Below are 18,952 nucleotides of genomic sequence, written 5' to 3'. Positions count from 1 at the left end.
TCGCACCACGCCGATAAAGCGCTCGACAGAGCAGCCCCCACCAGCGATGACGCGCCACGGAACCCCGCAGCGCGCGAAGCGCTCCAGCGAAGAACCGCGTGTGAGGGAAAGCGCTCGGGCCGGAGCCTGCTGCGCTACCGCAACAAACAGTGTCAATCAATAAACACAATCGAATAAACAATCCCAGCAATGCACAATATTCAAACCCCCGTCAGAGAAGCGAACTAAGGAAATAAGTGGCCACTTAACTGACGAGCAGTGAAGAAAGAGGAAGCGGAAGGGACGTCAGAGCATTATATGTGGTGGACTGTCATGGAAGTGGACTGTCATTACCATAGAGACTACCCCTCTGGTTCATGGGATGTGTAGTCGTTTATGTTTACTGTGTTATTTCAATGTTTTCTTTAAACCTGCTGTGCATAATAAAGTGGAGGAAGATATGCATAATCCTCTCCTCAGTCCTGCCATAGAAATACACGACAAATTGTACTGCATTTTTAATGCATATTTAAACCGTGGTTTAGAGCTGGACGCAGACGTGTATTTTATGTCATCGTTTATTATCTAAGCATATATATTAATCTAACCGGTAAAAGTATAAATTGAACATCAGTTTTTAGTCAGTTTTAGCACAGCTCGCTGTCAACTTTTCCAGGTCCATGCATGAATAACTGCTCATTTCTATGTGGCTGTAAGCTTTTGCGTTTGGATCTACATCCGCTTGCAATATGTAATGATGTAATGTTTATTGGATCTGCCTGTGTCTCTGAAGACGTTTGCGGTTTCACACACGATCATTCATGTGCCCTGGGTGTACTTTTGTAACAATGATTGAGAACAAAAACTGGGCTCTGTGGTCAGAGATATACAACATGTACACAATGCGATTACCAGTACTGGGCGTTCTCCGATATCCAAATGGGAAGAGAGCTTCTCACCAGGATGATAGTTCAAGGCGTCTGGTTGTGGTAAGATTCTATTACAGGACCGGAGGCTTCGTATTATGCTTCTCTTTCTATTTATTACCACTCACAGTAGCCAATGAAAAACTTTGTATTATGTAAATAAACTACATTTCCCATGATGCACATGTAACACATCACATCCTGTAAGGCCCCATATGAGTCACCATCACAGGAAATCCTCCTCTTTCTTTGCTGCTCACGCAGAAAGTTACGTGTACTCTTGGTCATTATACAATATTTCAACAGCGATGTTATTTTATATATTATTTTGATGCGCGACGCTGTTTAATCGCTTTACCGCGCTCATCACGCTTTGCGCTTGTTGTGCTTTATATACTCTGCAGGGTGCCTTTCCCTTTGTCGCTTCCGCCTTTGCTTTCCCTTATTGGCGCGAGTCTCGCGCTGGGGTTCCTGACGGGCCCGCGCCCTGCTGACATCGGGGAAGTTTGCATTCATTAGACTGGTGCATTCCCGGCTAAAACGTTAAAGCATCTTAGAATTTCCCGCCAGCGGTAACCTGCCTCCGCGATTACGGCCGCTCGGCGGCATGTTTAGAGATCCCGCTTTGGGGATATTCTGGCACCGCGCTGCCTACGGCGGAAAGTCATTTTTCTTTTAAGACGCGCAGAGGCTCCCCTTGTAGCCGAACCCACGAGAAGCCTTTCACTTTTCCCAATTGGGGTATTTTTTTAGTAGGCTTTGGGCTACGCACGTCGCTACTGCCCGTTTTTCATGTTCTTTTGCCGAGTTCTCCTTCGATCCCCTCTGAGCAACACCTTTACGCCTGGCTGGCTGCAAAAACGTTCTGGGCCTGGAGGGTGCACACCTCCTTGGAAGAATATTGCTCTTTGGCTCCATAGACGCTCTGAAGGCTGCAACAACTATACTACAGCTTATGCTGAGCATCTAGGTGCCTTTTTTGGATATTTTGTGCTGTGGGTTGGCTCCCCCCCTTTACTCCTCGGTGTGCCTCATCTCATGAGCAAATATATCTATAAATTCTGTCCCACCATGGAGGATTGGGTCACTTATGATGAGGATGACAATTTGTATGAAGAGGAGGTAGCAACCCCTTCCCTAGAAGACAACATTGTTGAGGCCCTGGACGCCTCGGTCCAGGAGTCGGTCAACAAGGCCCTTGAGAAAGCAGTTCCGGGAACTGTGCAGCAGGCGCTAGCTACTGCATTGAAACCGATAACAAAACAACTTGAAAAGTTTGCGAAACATCATGGTTTCACTGCTCCGGTAGAACACCCCACAGGCGTTCTCCAACTTAAACCCTGGCATCATTCTTCCACATACTCTACTCTGCCTCCCCCTGCCACTGACAAATCTAAGGCCCCAGACACTGACGCAGACCTGGATACCACGGGAACGGACACCCCGGACGAGTCCCCTTCTAAAAAGAGATCAAAGAAGTCTAAGAACTTGGAAACGCCTCAAGCTATTCCCACTCCCTTCACTTTAACCCAGCAGATATAGTTCACCCTAGATCGTCCAATTGGTTGCCTGTCCCTGAGGTTGCGGCACATTTGCACGAGAATCTGCGCAAAAGTTTTGACAAAGAGGTGCGCAACAGACTCCGCTCGGAGTGTCCTAGGCCAGATATTTCCGATAAGGTAGCAGAAACCCCGAACATAGACTCCAGTCTTTTAACCTTTTTGAAAAAATTTGCAAAAGACCCCAAGAAAGGAATTGATCGCACCTGGCGAGGGTGTCACGACAAGCTTTTGGATGTTGTCGGTCCTCTAGCTAAGATCTTGAAAATTACTTTAGAAGCGCAGGAATCAGGCACTGCTGTGAATCCTCATGTCCTGGCAGGATGGACACAGATAGCCATATGCCTCTTGGGCAACGCTAACTGTGCCATCTCCACTGAGCTGATATAGTCGTCAAATATAAAGAGCACACACACGGGAATTCTTTTTGTGAATTGAACACAAGTCTTTTTATATATAAATCAAAGTAAAAAAGGAGTACAAGTAAACCATTGGTTTGAGCAATACTTCATGAAAAAAGGGGGGTTACATCAAATCCGCATTTCATCAAGAGACATCTATTCCAATGCAATTTAAACAGAGACTAATCTCATTCTTGAGAACATAATCAACTGTGTATAGCAAATAATCTGAAAATAGATAATAGAGTCGACGTTTCGGTCTTGGGTGGTGTCAATCCGTCAGACCATCTTCAGGACAATTATTGCATAAAAATGACCCTTCATAAATCACAGAAATTTCACGATACTCGTTTTAAAATCGTGATATAGGCGTTTCTAGTTGGTGCGGATAGTCTTCAACATTTCTGACAGCAAAAAGTCTAAGTGCGAGGGAATCCTTCCTCGTATGATTTCACAGATGTCTTGTAGAGAAATACGGACGCGCGAAGGTCTGTCCGGGTCAGGAAAGCCTAGACTTTTAAAACGAGTATCGTGAAATTTCTGTGATTTATGAAGGGTCTTTTATATGCAATAATTGTCCTGAAGATGGTCTAACGGATTGACCACACCCAAGACCGAAACGTCGACTCTATCATCTATTTTCAGATTATTTGCTATACACAGTTGATTATGTTCTCAAGAATGAGATTAGTCTCTGTTTAAATTGCATTGGAATAGATGTCTCTTGATGAAATGCGGATTTGATGTAACCCCCCTTTTTTCATGAAGTATTGCTCAAACCAATGGTTTACCTGTACTCCTTTTTTACTTTGATTTATATATAAAAATACTTGTGTTCAATTCACAAAAAGAATTCCCGTGTGCGTGCTCTTTATATTTGACGACTATATCAGTTGATTGATATCCTTTCGGTGTTAATTTGTTTAAATACACCTACCAATTAATTTTTTGAAATATACAACTAATTAGTTTGTTTCAAATAAAATCCCTTGTTGGCATCTTTACCTTTTCAATTCATCCGCCCAAGCCCTCAAGGGTATATTGGGTTTGCCCTTCATTTGCTCTCATCTCCACTGAGCGGCGCAAATCAATCCTTATGCACATTGGCTCCAATCTCACAGAATTGGCTGCAGCGGAACCGGGCCCTTTGGCGGACGGGAACCTGTTCGGAGACCGTTTCGTCAAGGACATGGCAAAATATGTGGGCACCTTCACGAGACTGGATAAAGCACAAGCGCATTAAAAGAGTCTTTCAGACTGGTGTTTTCAACATGGCTGGACGAGGCCGAGGACGCTCGTTTGGCCACCAATTCTCTCAAGGTCCTCAGAGAGGAGACTTCGGTCGAGGCAGGGGAGAGTGGAACTCCATCATGGCGGAACTTTTTGCCCCACCAGACAGCGCTTCAACAAGAGGCGCTTCAACAGAGGATCGTACCGTGGAGGCTTCCAAAACCCTGAATCTTCGGGTAAGTGCTCCAGACAAATTCATACTAACTGTGGGCGGGGGAGTACTCAGTTTTCTATCACAATTGGGTTCAACTATCTCAGGATGCTTGGATATTGCATACAATTCAGGGTTTTCATCTCGATTTCTTTCAGACCCCTTACCAGGACAGGCAACCCAGACAGCTTTCTTTTTCCTAACTAGAGTGCAATTTTATAGATTCCGAACTCGAAGAATTGCTGCAGAAACACGCGATAGCGTATTGCGACGAGGGTCCTCGCGGTTTCTGCAGCAATATTTTTCTGGTGCAAAAGAAAGGCAGAGGTTACAGGTTGGTACTCAATTTAAAGGATTTCAATCATTACATGACCTACAAACAATTCAAGATGGAGGGCATCCATCTTTTGACGGTTCTCCTGAAACAAGGGGACTGGCTGGTCCGTCTGGACCTGAAAGACGCCTATCTGTCTATTCCCATCTTTCCTCCCCATCGCCAATTCCTGCAATTTCAATGGTGGAACCGATGGTATGAATATTTGGTCCTTCCTTCCGGACTTTCCTCGGCACCGTGGTGCTTCACCAAGGTACTGAAGCCAGTGATAGCGTATCTCAGGGAACAGGGGGCTCGCATGATAGTTTACCTGGACAACATTCTTATCATGGCGCAATCTCCCATTCTGGTGGTTCAGCATTTACGCATGACCATTGCTACCTTACAAAACCTGGGGTTTGTGATCAACGAGTCCAAGTCGGTTCAGTGTCCTACCCGGACAATAGATTTCCTAGGCTTCGTCATAAATTCTCAAACGGCTCAGTTGCGTCTTCTACGCTTCAAACTTCAGGATATCAAAAAGGAGCAGTGCTCCCTTTTATCCAAACAGATGGTCTCACTCAGAGTGATTGCCAGGATAGTGGGCCTTCTGGCGACCTCCATTGAAGCGATTTTTCCAGGCCCCTCCATTATCGTGCCCTTCAGAGGCTAAAGATTCAGCACCTGCAGAAAGGTCTCTCTTACACAGACCTAGTACCTCTTTCCCAAGAGGTACGGGAGGAGATCCAGTGGTGGCTTGCCCACGTAGAGGCATGGAACGGCAGGGCCGTTTTTGGCTCTCTGCCGGAAGTCGTCATAGAGTCCGACGCCAGCCGTTGGGGCTGGGGAGCTCGTTGCGGAAATGTTTCCACAGGAGGGTGTTGGTCCCTACGCGAACTAGACCTCCATATCAATTGCCTAGAACTTCTTGCAGGGTCTTTCGCGATCAGGACTCTGTCCCCCAAACAAGCTTTGTGTTGCATCCTTTTGCGGATGGACAACATCTCAGCGGTTCAATACATCAACAAGCTGGGAGGCACGAGGTCCTCCATGCTAGTAGAAATAGCGGAGGACTTTTGGCATTATTCGCCTGAGTCACCAGATCTTGGTCATAGCCTAGTACACCCTGGGCCAGTCGAATGTAGTGGCAGACTGGTATTCCAGACATCTCAAGGATTACAGCGATTGGCAACTCCAACCCCAGATAGTTCAGTGGCTGCAGGCGATCTGGGGACATTGCGAGATCGACTTGTTTGCCTCCAGACTGAATCGTCAAATGACCAAGTTTTTCAGCTGGAGGCCGGATCCGTTGGCTCTGGCGACGGATGCTTTTTCATAGGACTGGACCCGGAAACTGAATTATGCTTTCCCCCCTTCATTCTGATTCCCCGAGTGTTCACACAGAAAATGCACCAGAAGGCGGAGGTGATCCTAGTGACTCCCCTGTGGAAGTCACAGCCTTGTTTCCCAATACTATTGGAGGCGAGCTGCGACTTCCCCAGGATGATTCGGTGGTTCTCAACGATGCTCTGGGGCCCTCATGGAGAGATGCACCCGATGGTTCTATCGAGGCAGTTGTCCCTGATGGCCTGGAGACTTTCCGGCAACGCTGGCAAATGCCAGGTTATTCGAAACAAGCTTCAGATTTGATCAACCAAGCTTGGGCCCCCTCAACCAAGAAAAGGTATTCTTCAGCCTGGAAGTGTTGGGTTCGTTGGTGCGTGGAACAACATGTGAATCCCGTGGGGGCAGGCTTACCCTATGTTGTACATTTTTTATCCAAAAAGGCTTCTGAGGGTTTGGCATATCGTTCCATCAACAATTTCCGTTCAGCCATTTCGGCGGGTCATTCCCAGCTTGAGGGCAAACCAATAGGGATGCATCCGTTAATTTGTAAACTCTTGAAAGGTATTAGAGTAGCTAATCCGCCCAAGTCTAAGTATTCTTCCTTGTGGGATGTCTTGCTAGTTCTTTCCTTGTTCAATCAATGGCCCAGAAACGATATGTTGACAAGGAAACAACTCTCATCCAAATTGGCCATGCTGTTATGTCTGTCGGCATGTAGACGTTTGTCGGATGTTAAGCTCTAGATATTACAGGTAGAGTATTTACTCCTGAAGGAGTTTCTGTTAACATCACTTCCAGGACGAAAACTATGTCACATTATGTGGTAATACCAAGCTCTGTGTAGTTCAATGTCTCAAGGCTTACAAAGAATGTACCAGGTCCATTCGACCTGACGGTGTGGTGCAATTATTAATCGCTTTGCAAAGACCTTATAGTCCCGTTACTGCGGCTACCATAGCCAGATGGTTAAAATCTGTTATGCAAGAAGCAGATATTGATTCCCAGGTGTTTGGGGCATATTCTGTTCGGTGCGCTATGGCCTCTAAGACGTTCATGTTGGGTTCTACTATTCAGGATATCATGCATTCTGCCGATTGGTCTTCTGAGTCTACCTTTAAACAGTTTTATTATAAACCGGTGGGTGATATATCCTCTGTGGTTTTTGATCTGCGTTAAACTAGCATAATACAAAGCCTCCGGTCCTGTAATAGAATAAAAAATTAGCTAGCATTCACGCCAAGAATTTTCAATTCTATTAAGGACACGGAGGCGAGGATTATCCCACCCGGTTACATTACAGTATTGTAATAGTTAACCACCCGTTTGTATTTATATTCTGGTTACGCAGAAGTTACTGGTTTTTCTGTCTCTCATTCTTCCAGGTTCTGAGAAGAAGATGGATTAAGTGTAATTCTGGTTTAGAAGACGTACTTCCCAGTTGGACTGGTTCTTCCACGTTGGAGGATATTATTTGGACTTCAATTATGTTTGTTTGGCTTTTACTGTTCGAAGCAAAGAAAGAGGATGGTTTCCGGTGATGGTGGCTCTTATGGGGCCTTACAGGATGTGATGTGTTACATGTGCATCATGGGAAATGTAGTTTATTTACATAATACAAAGTTTTTCATTGGCTGCTGTGAGTGGAAATAAATAGAAAGAGAAGCATAATCCTCGCCTCCGTGTCCTTAATAGAATTGAAAATTCGTGGGGGCGGAGCTTGCTGGCGCCGATGATGGGTGCCTAAAAGAAGGCTCCGCACTTAAATCACCGATCCTGCAAATATCCGTCATTGGCATGAACATTGGTTCCCGAAACGAGAGGCACAGTGTGGTCGCACGGATCTGGCACCGATAGAACCACCCCAGCTCCATCTCATGCGGTGAGATAGCGGCGTGGCGACAGAGTTGCGTGTCCCCGGCCTCAAGTATCTCTCCGGCCGGAAGTTGAAGCTGGATGGGTGCGCGCGCCTGGTTGAGTTGGCCGGAACATCCAGACGTACATGCACGACCGTCCCCGCGGGGAGGTGACAGATGGTCAGCCCCTTCTCCGACCTTGAGGAGTATATTAGCGGACAGCTGAGCTGGCAGAGCTGCGGGCGGAATTCCGACACGGTTGCGGCTCCCGATGATTACTGCACCTGACTGACGCAGTGAGTGCCGACTGTCGTCGGAGCATGGAGGAGACCGCAGGTTGGTGGTCATTAGCGCGCTCATCAGAGCCCCTCCCGCCTGCCCCTCCCCATCAGAGATACCTAGCAGCACCCAGAGCAGATTGTACATGGGACACGATCATAGCTGTGGGGAGGGAGACCTGTTATCGCTCTAAAGCGCTTAACGCACATGGTGCCACTGCTGCTTTTGGCATTCTCCCGCAACTCTGGAGCATTGGAGATCTGGCAAGTGAGGCTTTTGCGCGACATCCCCTGGTGGACCCCGGACCAGATGATTCCCTACTTTGCCCATCCTGTCCATTGGGTCCGATAAGCCTAGATAGCCCACCTGCCACCATGTACAACTGCTAAGAGCGGTATTACCCACGCTTGGTCCTCTCCAGTGTCGGAGATTGGGGATTGTTGTGTGGGAAGCTGCACCACGACGTTCCGGCAGGCGGAACCGGACCTGTGCAACGCGAAGACCTGTGCTGCCTTACAGGAACAGGAGGCCTTACATCTGGCTTGGATTCCGGACAGTTTCTTCTGAGCTCGCCTCTCTCTGCTGTTCCCAGTGGCAATATCAGCTGGCCTGTGGAGTTCCCTCGTTGATTAGGTTGGTGCTCCTGCTGACAGCTATCATGGGCAGGACAGATAAAACGCAGCGGAAACTGTCCTTTGACCAGTGCAGGCCCAGGGATTGTGCTCTTTCGGCGGGCGAACGTGGTGCTAGTGAGGAGAGGAACTTAGATACACCAAATGGTGACATTAAGGCCATGCTGTCCTCGATGGAGAAGGGACTACAATCCTCATTAACAGTGCTGGGCACGAAGATAGACTCCCTTTCCTTCCGTATGGACAGGATGCCCGAAAGGGTTGACAAACACGCGGAACGAATCGACATGTCCGAACGCCGGATCACCGAAGTGGAGGAAGCGCAGATGGACGTGGATAACAGCCGTAAACACATGGGAGAGATGCTACAGTCCCTACAGGACAAGGCTGAAGACTTAGAGGCGAGGTCACGGAGGAGCAACCTACGAATCACGGGCCTTCCGGAGTCAACATCCACCGGAAACATAGAACAGTTTGTGGAGATATTGCTGATCAAGCTGCTGGGCAGCGAAACTTTCTCGCCCATGTTCGTGGTTGAGCGAGCGCATCGATCCTTAGGCCCACATCCAGCCACAGGCGCTCCACCGCAACCTATCATTGCAAAATTACTTAATTATCGTGATCGTGACGCAGCGTTGAGAGTCACCAGAGAGAAACAGACACTGCACTACAAGGGATCGGGGCTGGCTTTGTTTCCTGATTTCACAGCAAAAGTGCAAGAGGTGCGTCGCCTGTTTGTCCCACTCAAAAGGAGGGGCAAAAGGAAAAGCGAGGAGGCCGAATTTGGTGAGCAATTGTGAGTAGGTTTTATTCAAAAGTCAAACGTTCCGAAAACAGGTCAAAGATGGTATGCGGGTCTTCTCTATCCTGCTTCTCTATCCTGAGATCTTCATCACTTTCCTCCGGCTGGCGATAGGTTCCTGACGTGGTCGGACTTCCTCCCCAGGTTGCCTCGGAAGTGAAAAGGAGAGAAGGTTGTAAGTTTCTCTGTTCGGGCTTTTCTTATATGAACCCTTCACCATTAACTGAAAAGGCACCCGTCGTGATGTACAACCTAAAGATAAAGTTGGGGCGTGGTTGTGGGATCAGGGGCAGAACGGGTAAAAAGGTGGCGGGATTTTTATCGGGGTGCAACTAAAAGGGGAATACCGAGGGGCAGGAGTATACGTATAAAATCAGGGGAAAACAGAAATGTGACTAGTATAAAGGAGCGACCAAAGAAAAAACCTCCACACTAATGTGCTTGCGATAACGCGGCTTGGGTTGTGCAGGGATATGAAGGAATACGGGTGACGGGACTACAGTTCTCACCAGAGGATTCTAAGCATTGACATAGCCCCTTAGTTGTCCAGCCCCCCCTTATCCCTCCCCCTTCCCGTATCACGTACCGCACTGGCCGCAACCCTCCGGAGTTGCGGCGGCTTCTCAGTGTCCTCCGGGGGCATCCACCACTCTTCGGACCAGGTCTCTGCTTCTCCCTGTTCTGGTGATTCTTCCGAGTCGACGTCCGGTCTTGGTTCCTCGTCACCTACGCTGTCGGTCGAACACTCCTCTCCGCTCTTCTCCTCCTCTCGGTGTGGCTGTTCTCTCCGCTCCGTGGGTCTCACACACCTGTGCTGTTCTTCCGGGTTCTCTTCATACTCGCCGGTTCCTGCCTCCTTCGTATACCATTGGCTCTTGTTCAGCCCGGATGGGGCTCCTCCCTGCACACAAGAGTCAGTGGAAAGGATTAACTCTTTCCCTCCCGATCTTCGTGTATCGTTGTCGTTATGTTCTATAAGGGAGGACAGGAAGGGTATATCGGTTCAGAGGCCACCTCCTCACATCCCCATTCCCTAACTTTCTTGCTTGCAAGGAAAGAGTCAAGGGGATATCTAGATAGATAATCTTCATTAGAGTGTTCTTTCCCTTTCCGGTGAAGGATCGTGAACCGGAAGGGTTGTAGGGCCAAAAACCTTCTCATAATTCTGTCATTATTCCCTTTATTGCGAGAGAGCCATTGTAAGGGAGCATGGTCCGTATATAGAGTGAATTCTCTTCCTTCCAGATAGTAACTGAGGGTCTCTATGGCCCATTTTATGGCTAATGCTTCCTTCTCAATGACAGCGTATTTGGTTTCCCCAGGAAACAGTTTTCTGCTGATGTATAATACTGGTCTTTCCTGATTCTGAGTGTCGGTCTGGGACAGGACAGCACCCAGTCCTTGGTCCGAAGCATCTGTTTGCAAGATAAATGGTTTATTGTAATCTGGACTCATCAGTACGGGTTTCGATGTTATGGCTGTTTTTAATGTCTGGAAGGCCGTTAGATGTTGGGTTGAGGGGATCGTAGTACATTTTCAGTGTTGATGTCCTTTTGCAGGAGGTCTGTCAACGGGGCAGCTGTTTGAGAGAAATCAGGGATGAGCCTCCTATAATATCCTAGGATACCGAGAAATGCCCGTAGCTCTTTTTTTGTTTGGGGAAAGGGTATATTGGCAATAGCGGTTACCTTTTCGTTTTGGGGTTTTATGAGTCCTTCCCCGAGGAGATACCCTAGGTATTTAACTGACCTAGCTGCCAGTTTGCTTTTAGCTGGGTTGATGGTTAAGCCGCTGGTTTTCAAGGTACGTACTACAGCCACGAGGTGTTCCAGATGTTGTTCCCATGTCTCACTAAAAATGACGATATCGTCAATATAGGCGGCGGCATAGTCGGCACAGGGCTTTAGCACTGTGTTCATTAAACTTTGAAAGGTGGCTGGGGCCCCGTGTAACCCGAAAGGTAAAACGGTAAGCTGATACAGCCCTCCCGGGGTCGAGAATGCAGTCTTTTCCCTGTCCTGTCTGCGTAGTGGAACCTGCCAATAACCCTTACTTAAGTCCAGGGTGCTAATATACTGTGCGTTGCCCAGCTTCTCGATCATTTCATCAACCCGGGGTAATGGCTATGAGTCAAACTGTGATATTTTATTCACCTCGCGAAAATCAATACAGAACCGAATGGATCCGTCGGGTTTCGGCACTAATACAATAGGGGAATTCCACTCACTAGTAGAAGGTTCAATTACTCCCATATGAAGCATCTGTTGCACCTCCTTCTCTACAGCCAGCCTGCGGGCTTCCGGTATACAATAGGGACGTAATTTCACTCTTTTCCCTGGCAGAGTATTAATAGCATGCTCGGTTAATACGGTGTGTCCTGGGAGTGTAGTGAAGGTGTCCTGAAAAGGCCGTAGGAGATCATGAAGGTTCTCTTTCTGCTTTTCTGTCAAGTCTAGGTCTACACTTACGGAAAAGGGGGAGGGTTCTGTGGTTACGGCTACTAACTGGGGCACCTGTCCTTCCCATTTCTTTAATAGATTTATGTGAAAGATTTGGGTGTTGGTTGGTTTTGTGGGGTCCATTTCCAGGCGATAAGTCACTGGAGTGAGGACCTCTAAGACTCGAAAAGGACCTTGCCATTGCCCCAGGAGTTTGTGGTCTGAGGAAGGCATCATAAGTAAGCAAAATCGCCCACATTCAGAGACCTGCTTTTAGTACCCTTATCGTAATAATGTTTCTGGGCTTCCTGAGCTTGTTCCAGGTGTGTTTTACAGATGCTACGTATTTCTTGGAGGTGAGTTTTCAGTTTTAAGACATATTCATGTAGGGGTTTAGTACCCTCGGGTATTTCTTCCCATTCCTCCCTTGCCATGTCTAGTAGGGTGCGTGGGGGCCGACCATATAACAGCTCGAATGGAGAGTATCCGGTGCTTCTCTGGGACTTACATCGGATGGCAAAAAGAGCGAGAAATAACATGTCCTCCCAACGGCGGGTTTCTAACTCAACCAGCTTTTTAAGTGTGGTTTTGAGAGTAGCGTTGTATTTTTCCACTAATCCGTCAGTTTGCGGATGGTAGGCTGCTGTGCGGATCTGCTTGATTTTTAACTGGGTACAGACCTGTTTCAGGTGCTTGGAGACAAAAGGGGTCCCCTGGTCCGTTATTATCTCTCGTGGAAAGCCTACTCGGGACAAGATGTTTACCATGGCTTTAGCTATATGCAGGGCGTTTGGATGACGCAACGCCACTGCCTCAGGGTATCGTGTGGCATAGTCAACCAAAACCAACACATATCTACAGCCGCTTCGGGAGGGGAGCAAAGGTCCTATAATGTCCATCCCTACACGAGAAAAAGGTTCGCTAATGACAGGTAGGAGACGCAAGGGAACTCTGGAGAAGACATGCCTGCTGTTTTTTTGGCAAATGACGCACTCCTTACAGTATCTACGGATCTGTTGGTAGATACCTGGCCAAAAGAACTGTTTTAGAATCTCCTTTTCTGTTTTTTCTTCCCCAAAGTGCCCCCCTAGGAGATGACTATGGGCAAGAAACATCACTTCTTCTCTATAAGGTATCGGGACTAATAATTGTAGGGGTTGATTATTTCCTCCCTTTCTATATGGCAGCCCCTTCTGTACGACGAACTGGGGACCTACTTGATTCGGGTCTTCCTCCTCTGTGGCCTTGCTCCAGGCTTCCCTTAGCGTATCATCCTCTCGTTGTGCGGCAAAGAACCCTTGGTCGTACTGCCACATGGCTTCCTCCTTGTTCTGGGTTAGTGCGACTCAGTTCCAGTCCCTTTTCTCTCTTTTATTTTGTTTCCCGCTTTTCTGTGGCTTCTCTCGGAGTGGTGTGAGATTGGTCTCTTTGGAAAAAGGGGCTGTTAGATACCAATTGTTCTGATCGGTGATTTTTTCCGGAACTACCTTAGAGAGATAGGGATAGTCAGAACCCAAGACTAGAGGTTCCGGTAGTCGAGGTATCAACCCTACTTTCAAGGGGACTGGAGCGTATGTGCAACCGTGTTGAATTTTTACAGTTGTGGTAGGATACTGCTTGTTGTCCCCATGTACACACTGTATGTTTACTGTCCCAGTGGTTTGCGTGACCCCTCCCGGAACTGCAGAAGGCTGTATTACACTTTGCAAACATCCTGTGTCCATCAGGGCTTGTTGTTTCTCTCCATTGACCCTTACGGTATGGTAGTAGGGAGGCTTCTTCCCCGCGGGATTACAATAGTAGGAACGTGTGAGCCCGATTTCCATGGGCTCTTCTTTTTGGGGACATACTCGGGCTATATGACCGAAACCTCCACATGAAAAACACTGGGGTCCAGGGGAAGGAGAGGACCGAGGGAGGTTAGGCAAGGGACCGGGTAATAGGGTGACTGTCTCCGATCTTCGGGGAACTGGTGGCTTCATTATCTTGGCTGGTCCTCCACTAGGACGTTTCCAGGTTTGTTCGTCCCTGCCTCTTTGGATGTCTTGTGCGCAGTTATATGCTCCCGCGATATCTACTGCCCTGGCAAAAGTTAGTCCTGTATATTGTCGCACCCATTTCTGCACTGGTGGGTGCAAGTAGGATAGAAACTGTTCGAGGTATATCTTTTCCATGATATCCTCCTCAGTGGCGGTCAGGGGTTTCAACCACCGGTCGGCTAGATCCTGGATCCGAAAAGAGAGGGCCCTGGGGGTCTCCTGTAGGCCTTCTTTCACTTGTCGGAGACGCATTCTGTACGTCTCATCATCTATCCCCCGTCTTTCCAACATTGCTTTCTTAACGTCATCATAGGGTGTCAGGCCTAAGGGATTGGCAGCCTGATAGGCGGCCTGTAGATCACCGGTCAATAGAGGGCCTAAGTACTGACCCCATTTGTCTGCGACCCATCCTGCTGTCCGAGCCATTCTCTCGAAATTTGAAAAAAAGAAATCCAGGTCCTCCCCGCTTACGTATTTCTGGAGGACCACTGACGGTAAGGTGGTTTGGTTTCTTTGTTGGCCCATTGTATCCGCCAGTCGGTTAAAGATGGCTTCCTGGGATTGGCTTTGCTCCAACATGGTTTTATGGTGTTTTTCTCTGTCCTCTTCGGTTAAAGCCAGGAATCGTTCCATGATACAACCCAACTTCTCCTGACCTTCAGCCATTTTCTGTATCGCGGCCTCCATCCTTTCTGATCCCACTTCTGACACCACGTGTGAGAGGGAGGGGCGAAAGGAAAAGCGAGGAGGCCGAATTTGGTGAGCAATTGTGAGTAGGTTTTATTCAAAAGTCAAACGTTCCAAAAACAGGTCAAAGATGGTATGCGGGTCTTCTCTATCCTGCTTCTCTATCCTGAGATCTTCATCACTTTCCTCCGGCTGGCGATAGGTTCCTGATGTGGTCGGACTTCCTCCCCAGGTTGCCTCGGAAGTGAAAAGGAGAGAAGGTTGTAAGTTTCTCTGTTCGGGCTTTTCTTATATGAACCCTTCACCATTAACTGAAAAGGCACCCGTCGTGATGTAAAACCTAAAGATAAAGTTGGGGCGTGGTTGTGGGATCAGGGGCAGAACGGGTAAAAAGGTGGCGGGATTTTTATCGGGGTGCAACTAAACAGGGAATACCGAGGGGTAGGAGTATAGGTATAAAATCAGGGGAAAACAGAAATGTGACTAGTATAAAGGAGCGACCAAAGAATGTCAGTGGAAAGGATTAACTCTTTCCCTCCCAATCTTCGTGTATCGTTGTCGTTCTGTTCTATAAGGGAGGACAGGAAGGGTATATCGGTTACGGAGGCCACCTCCTCACAGTGGGCCTTTTTTCCTTCAGGTCCTGGTTGGGGGGGCCTTGATGTGGGTGGTGGGGGGTAGGGAAATGGGACACATGCAGCGTTGTATGCTAACCTTAGATGATTTTGTCTATGGCACAGTTCTCTTCAGTTATGTAATTTTCAGTGGTGGTGACTTTGTACGCACCCATGATGAGTGTGACTGATGATGTGCGGGACCGGGGGGTGGACACGCTTAATACACTGTCGTGGAATGTCCGCGGACTGAACAATCATAGAAAAGTGCAAATGGTTCTCGCCTACCTGAAGAGGCGCTCCATAATCATAGCGTTTTTGCAGGAAACGCACCTCCCGCTTAATTCCTCTATATTAAACTGTAGGGGCCTGCTGGGGAACATACATACAGCAGGATTTACCACACATGCACGAGGGGTCCTCACATGGGTCAGCCCTAGGTCAGGCCTCACCATCTCGCCGCTGGCCACTGATACAGCTGGGAGGTATGCCCTTACTAGATGTAGAGGGAAGACTATGGATCTGTTGCTGGTTAATATATATGGCCCGAACTTTGACAATCCGGAGATTTTTACTGAGCTGGCACATGTGGTGGGTTGTCATGGGGCGGTCAGCCAACTGTGGGGAGGTGACCGTAAACTGGTCTGGGACCCCTGCTTGGATAGATCGGGAGGCCCCTCAAGGCGCACTACTGCGGCGGCCAAGGAGTTGTATAGTATTTTGGTTAGGTTTGGCCTGCGTGATGTTTGGCACTGGAAGCACCCACTCTCGGGGGGTTACACACACTATTCCGCATATCATAATATCCGCATAGATTACTGGCTTGCCACTACTTCACTTTGTGATAATGTCCGCACCTGCCAGGTGCTACCGCGTACGCTTTCTGATCACTCTCCGGTTCTCTTAGTGCTAGAAACACTCAGCAGGCGCATACCCCCGTTCACTTGGCGGTTCCCTCCTTACTCCCTGCTGGATGCGGTGTTTAGGGAAGAACTGGCCGAGGCTATATAGCTCTTTTTTTACAAGAATGTGGATTCGGTGACAGACTACCAAATGGTCTGGGAAGCGTTTAAGGTATACATCCGGGGTATCATAATAGCAAAGCACTCGGGGGACCTTAGGTCCCTACGTAGTAGGTTAATGGACCTGGAGGGTAAGATTAAAAACCTAGAAATCCGACTGCTGCAAGGTTCCGACGAGGCGGTGGAAGGGGAAATTGTGAAGACACTAGGTGAATACAATCAGGCGGCAGATGATGAGATTAGACATCTGGGCAAATATACCACAGCTAGGGCGTATGGAGAGAGCGAAAGGCCGGGGGGGTGCTGGCACAGTTGCTTAAGAAATGTAGGGAAGAGGTGAGACCTGTGGAAATCCGGCCTGATGAGGGCTTGCTACTGTCAGATGCTAAAGGGGTGGCGGATAGATTCTGTACATATTACGCAGAACTATATACCTCCCGCGCTGCTACCGCGGATGCGGATGTAATTGACTATTTAGCGCATATCAAACTGCCATGGCTATCAAACATGCACAGGGAATTCCTTATGAGGCCTATTGAGAGGGAGGAAATTTTATTAGCTTTATCTTCCATGCGTGCAGGCAGTGAACCGGGCTCTGATGGCCTCACAGTCACGTTTTATAGGACTTTTATTGACCTCCTACTCCTGCAGCTTGCTACGCTTTTTGATGTCATATGTGTCACAGGTGCTATGCCACCTACCATGTCCGAAGCTGTGATAATTGCTCCTCTCAAGCCCGGTAAACCCTGAGATGACTGCGCCTCTTACTGCCATTGTCCTTGCTAAATGTGGACACTAAGTTGTTTGCTAAAATCCTCGCTAACAGATTAGTTCCGTTGGTCCCATTCTTAGTTGCCCCGGAACAAGCGGGATTTGTTCCCGGTAGGAATCTCACCTATAACCTACGCACTGTGTTTGGGGCCCTGCAACATATCTAACCAGACTCGCCAGCTGCGGCGGTCTTTCTAGACATAGAAAAGGCGTTCGACTCAGTTGAATGGTCATTTATGACGCAGGTCCTGTCCAGAAAGGGAGTGGGCCCTGTATTTCTCCAACTGGTGGGCACTCTATACAGTATGCCCACAGCCTACATAAAAATAGGCAATATAGTTACAGACCCAATACACATTACCAGGGGCACACAACAAGGTTGTACCTTGTCACCATTATTATACGCCTTGGTGGCGGAAACTCTGGCATGTGCGCTATGGGAATATCACCAGTACCGGGGTATAAGTTCTCCACACTATATAATTATTTAGTCCACCTATTCTGACTATACTTTATTATACGTTAGACACCCTGAGACTAATCTCTCTGCTGTACTCCGGGAGGTGGTGCGCTTTGGTGCACTGTCCGGACTCCATGTTAACTGGGCAAAGTCCATCATCTTCCCGCTTATGCCGCATACTCACCAATTTGAATTAGAATACCCTCTAGTCTGGAGCACGGACGCGGTGCGATACTTGGGCATTCGGATACATGCGGATTCTGATACAATCTTCCGGGAAAATTACGGGGTGGCCTTCAGTAAGCTAGAAGACGACGTGGAGAGATGGATTAAGTTGCCCCTGTCATTGCTAGGTAGAATTTCTATTATGAAAATGGTGGTGTTACCAAGACTACTCTTTTTGTTTACGAATATCCCCATGGTACTCCTGAGGGCCTTTTTTCACCGTCTCACGTCATTGATGGTTAGGTTGGCATGGGCTGGTAAGCAACCATGTGTTAAGTGGCAAATCCTAGCATTGCCTTATTCCATGGGGGGACTGGGAGCCCCGGATTGTGAGTTGTATTATAGAACTGCGCAGTGTGCGCATGCCCATTATTGGATACATGGTTCTCCTGACACGCTGCATCTCAGGATAGAAGCGGAGGTAGCAGCACCACTTCCACTGCCTGCAATGTTGTTCCAGAATGTAGATCGTAGGATGTGTATATTAGACTCCATCAACTCCACTGCACATGCCTGGAACCAGCTATTGCAAATACAGGCAGGCGCCATATTGTAATCACCGAAACCCCTTTGGACTGGTGCACCTGGTTAGCCCTCTGTAAAGAAAAGGGAGTCACTAGAGCGCTCACTACGTTGTGATTACACACAGTGGGGGACATGTTTGTAGGGGGGACTTGCAAGGTTTGGGACGACTTTAGTAACACAGACCAACACCCCACTGCACTGACACGATTCCATTTTCACAGAACACGAATAGCACTGAGAGAATTGCTTGGGGATGACTACCTAGAGCCTCCGGAGGTGGCGGCCTTTACGCATATTATCAGCGCTAAATCCCCGAAGCGTGTTGTTGCCAGACTATACGGCGTATCCATGGCATACAGAGCCCATCAGTATACTAAGGCCCGTCTGGCGTGGCAAAGTGATTTAGATGTAGCAATAGATAATGATATGTGGACCTACTGCTATACAAGCACGAAACGAATCTCCCTTAATGGCAGACACCGGTTGATACACTTTAAATACTTAAACAGGGATAGTATACCCCCAGAGAGGCTGCACAGATATGGCCTAAGGGATAATGGGGCATGCGACCGCTGTAGAGCACAGGTTGCTGACTTCCTTCACCTGGCCTGGGGTTGTCCGGGCATTTCATCGTTCTGG

The sequence above is a fragment of the Triturus cristatus genome, chromosome 8, assembly GCF_964204655.1.
Source record: "Triturus cristatus chromosome 8, aTriCri1.1, whole genome shotgun sequence".
Lineage (NCBI taxonomy): Eukaryota > Metazoa > Chordata > Amphibia > Caudata > Salamandridae > Triturus > Triturus cristatus.
Note: the sequence above shows the minus strand (reverse complement) of the source record.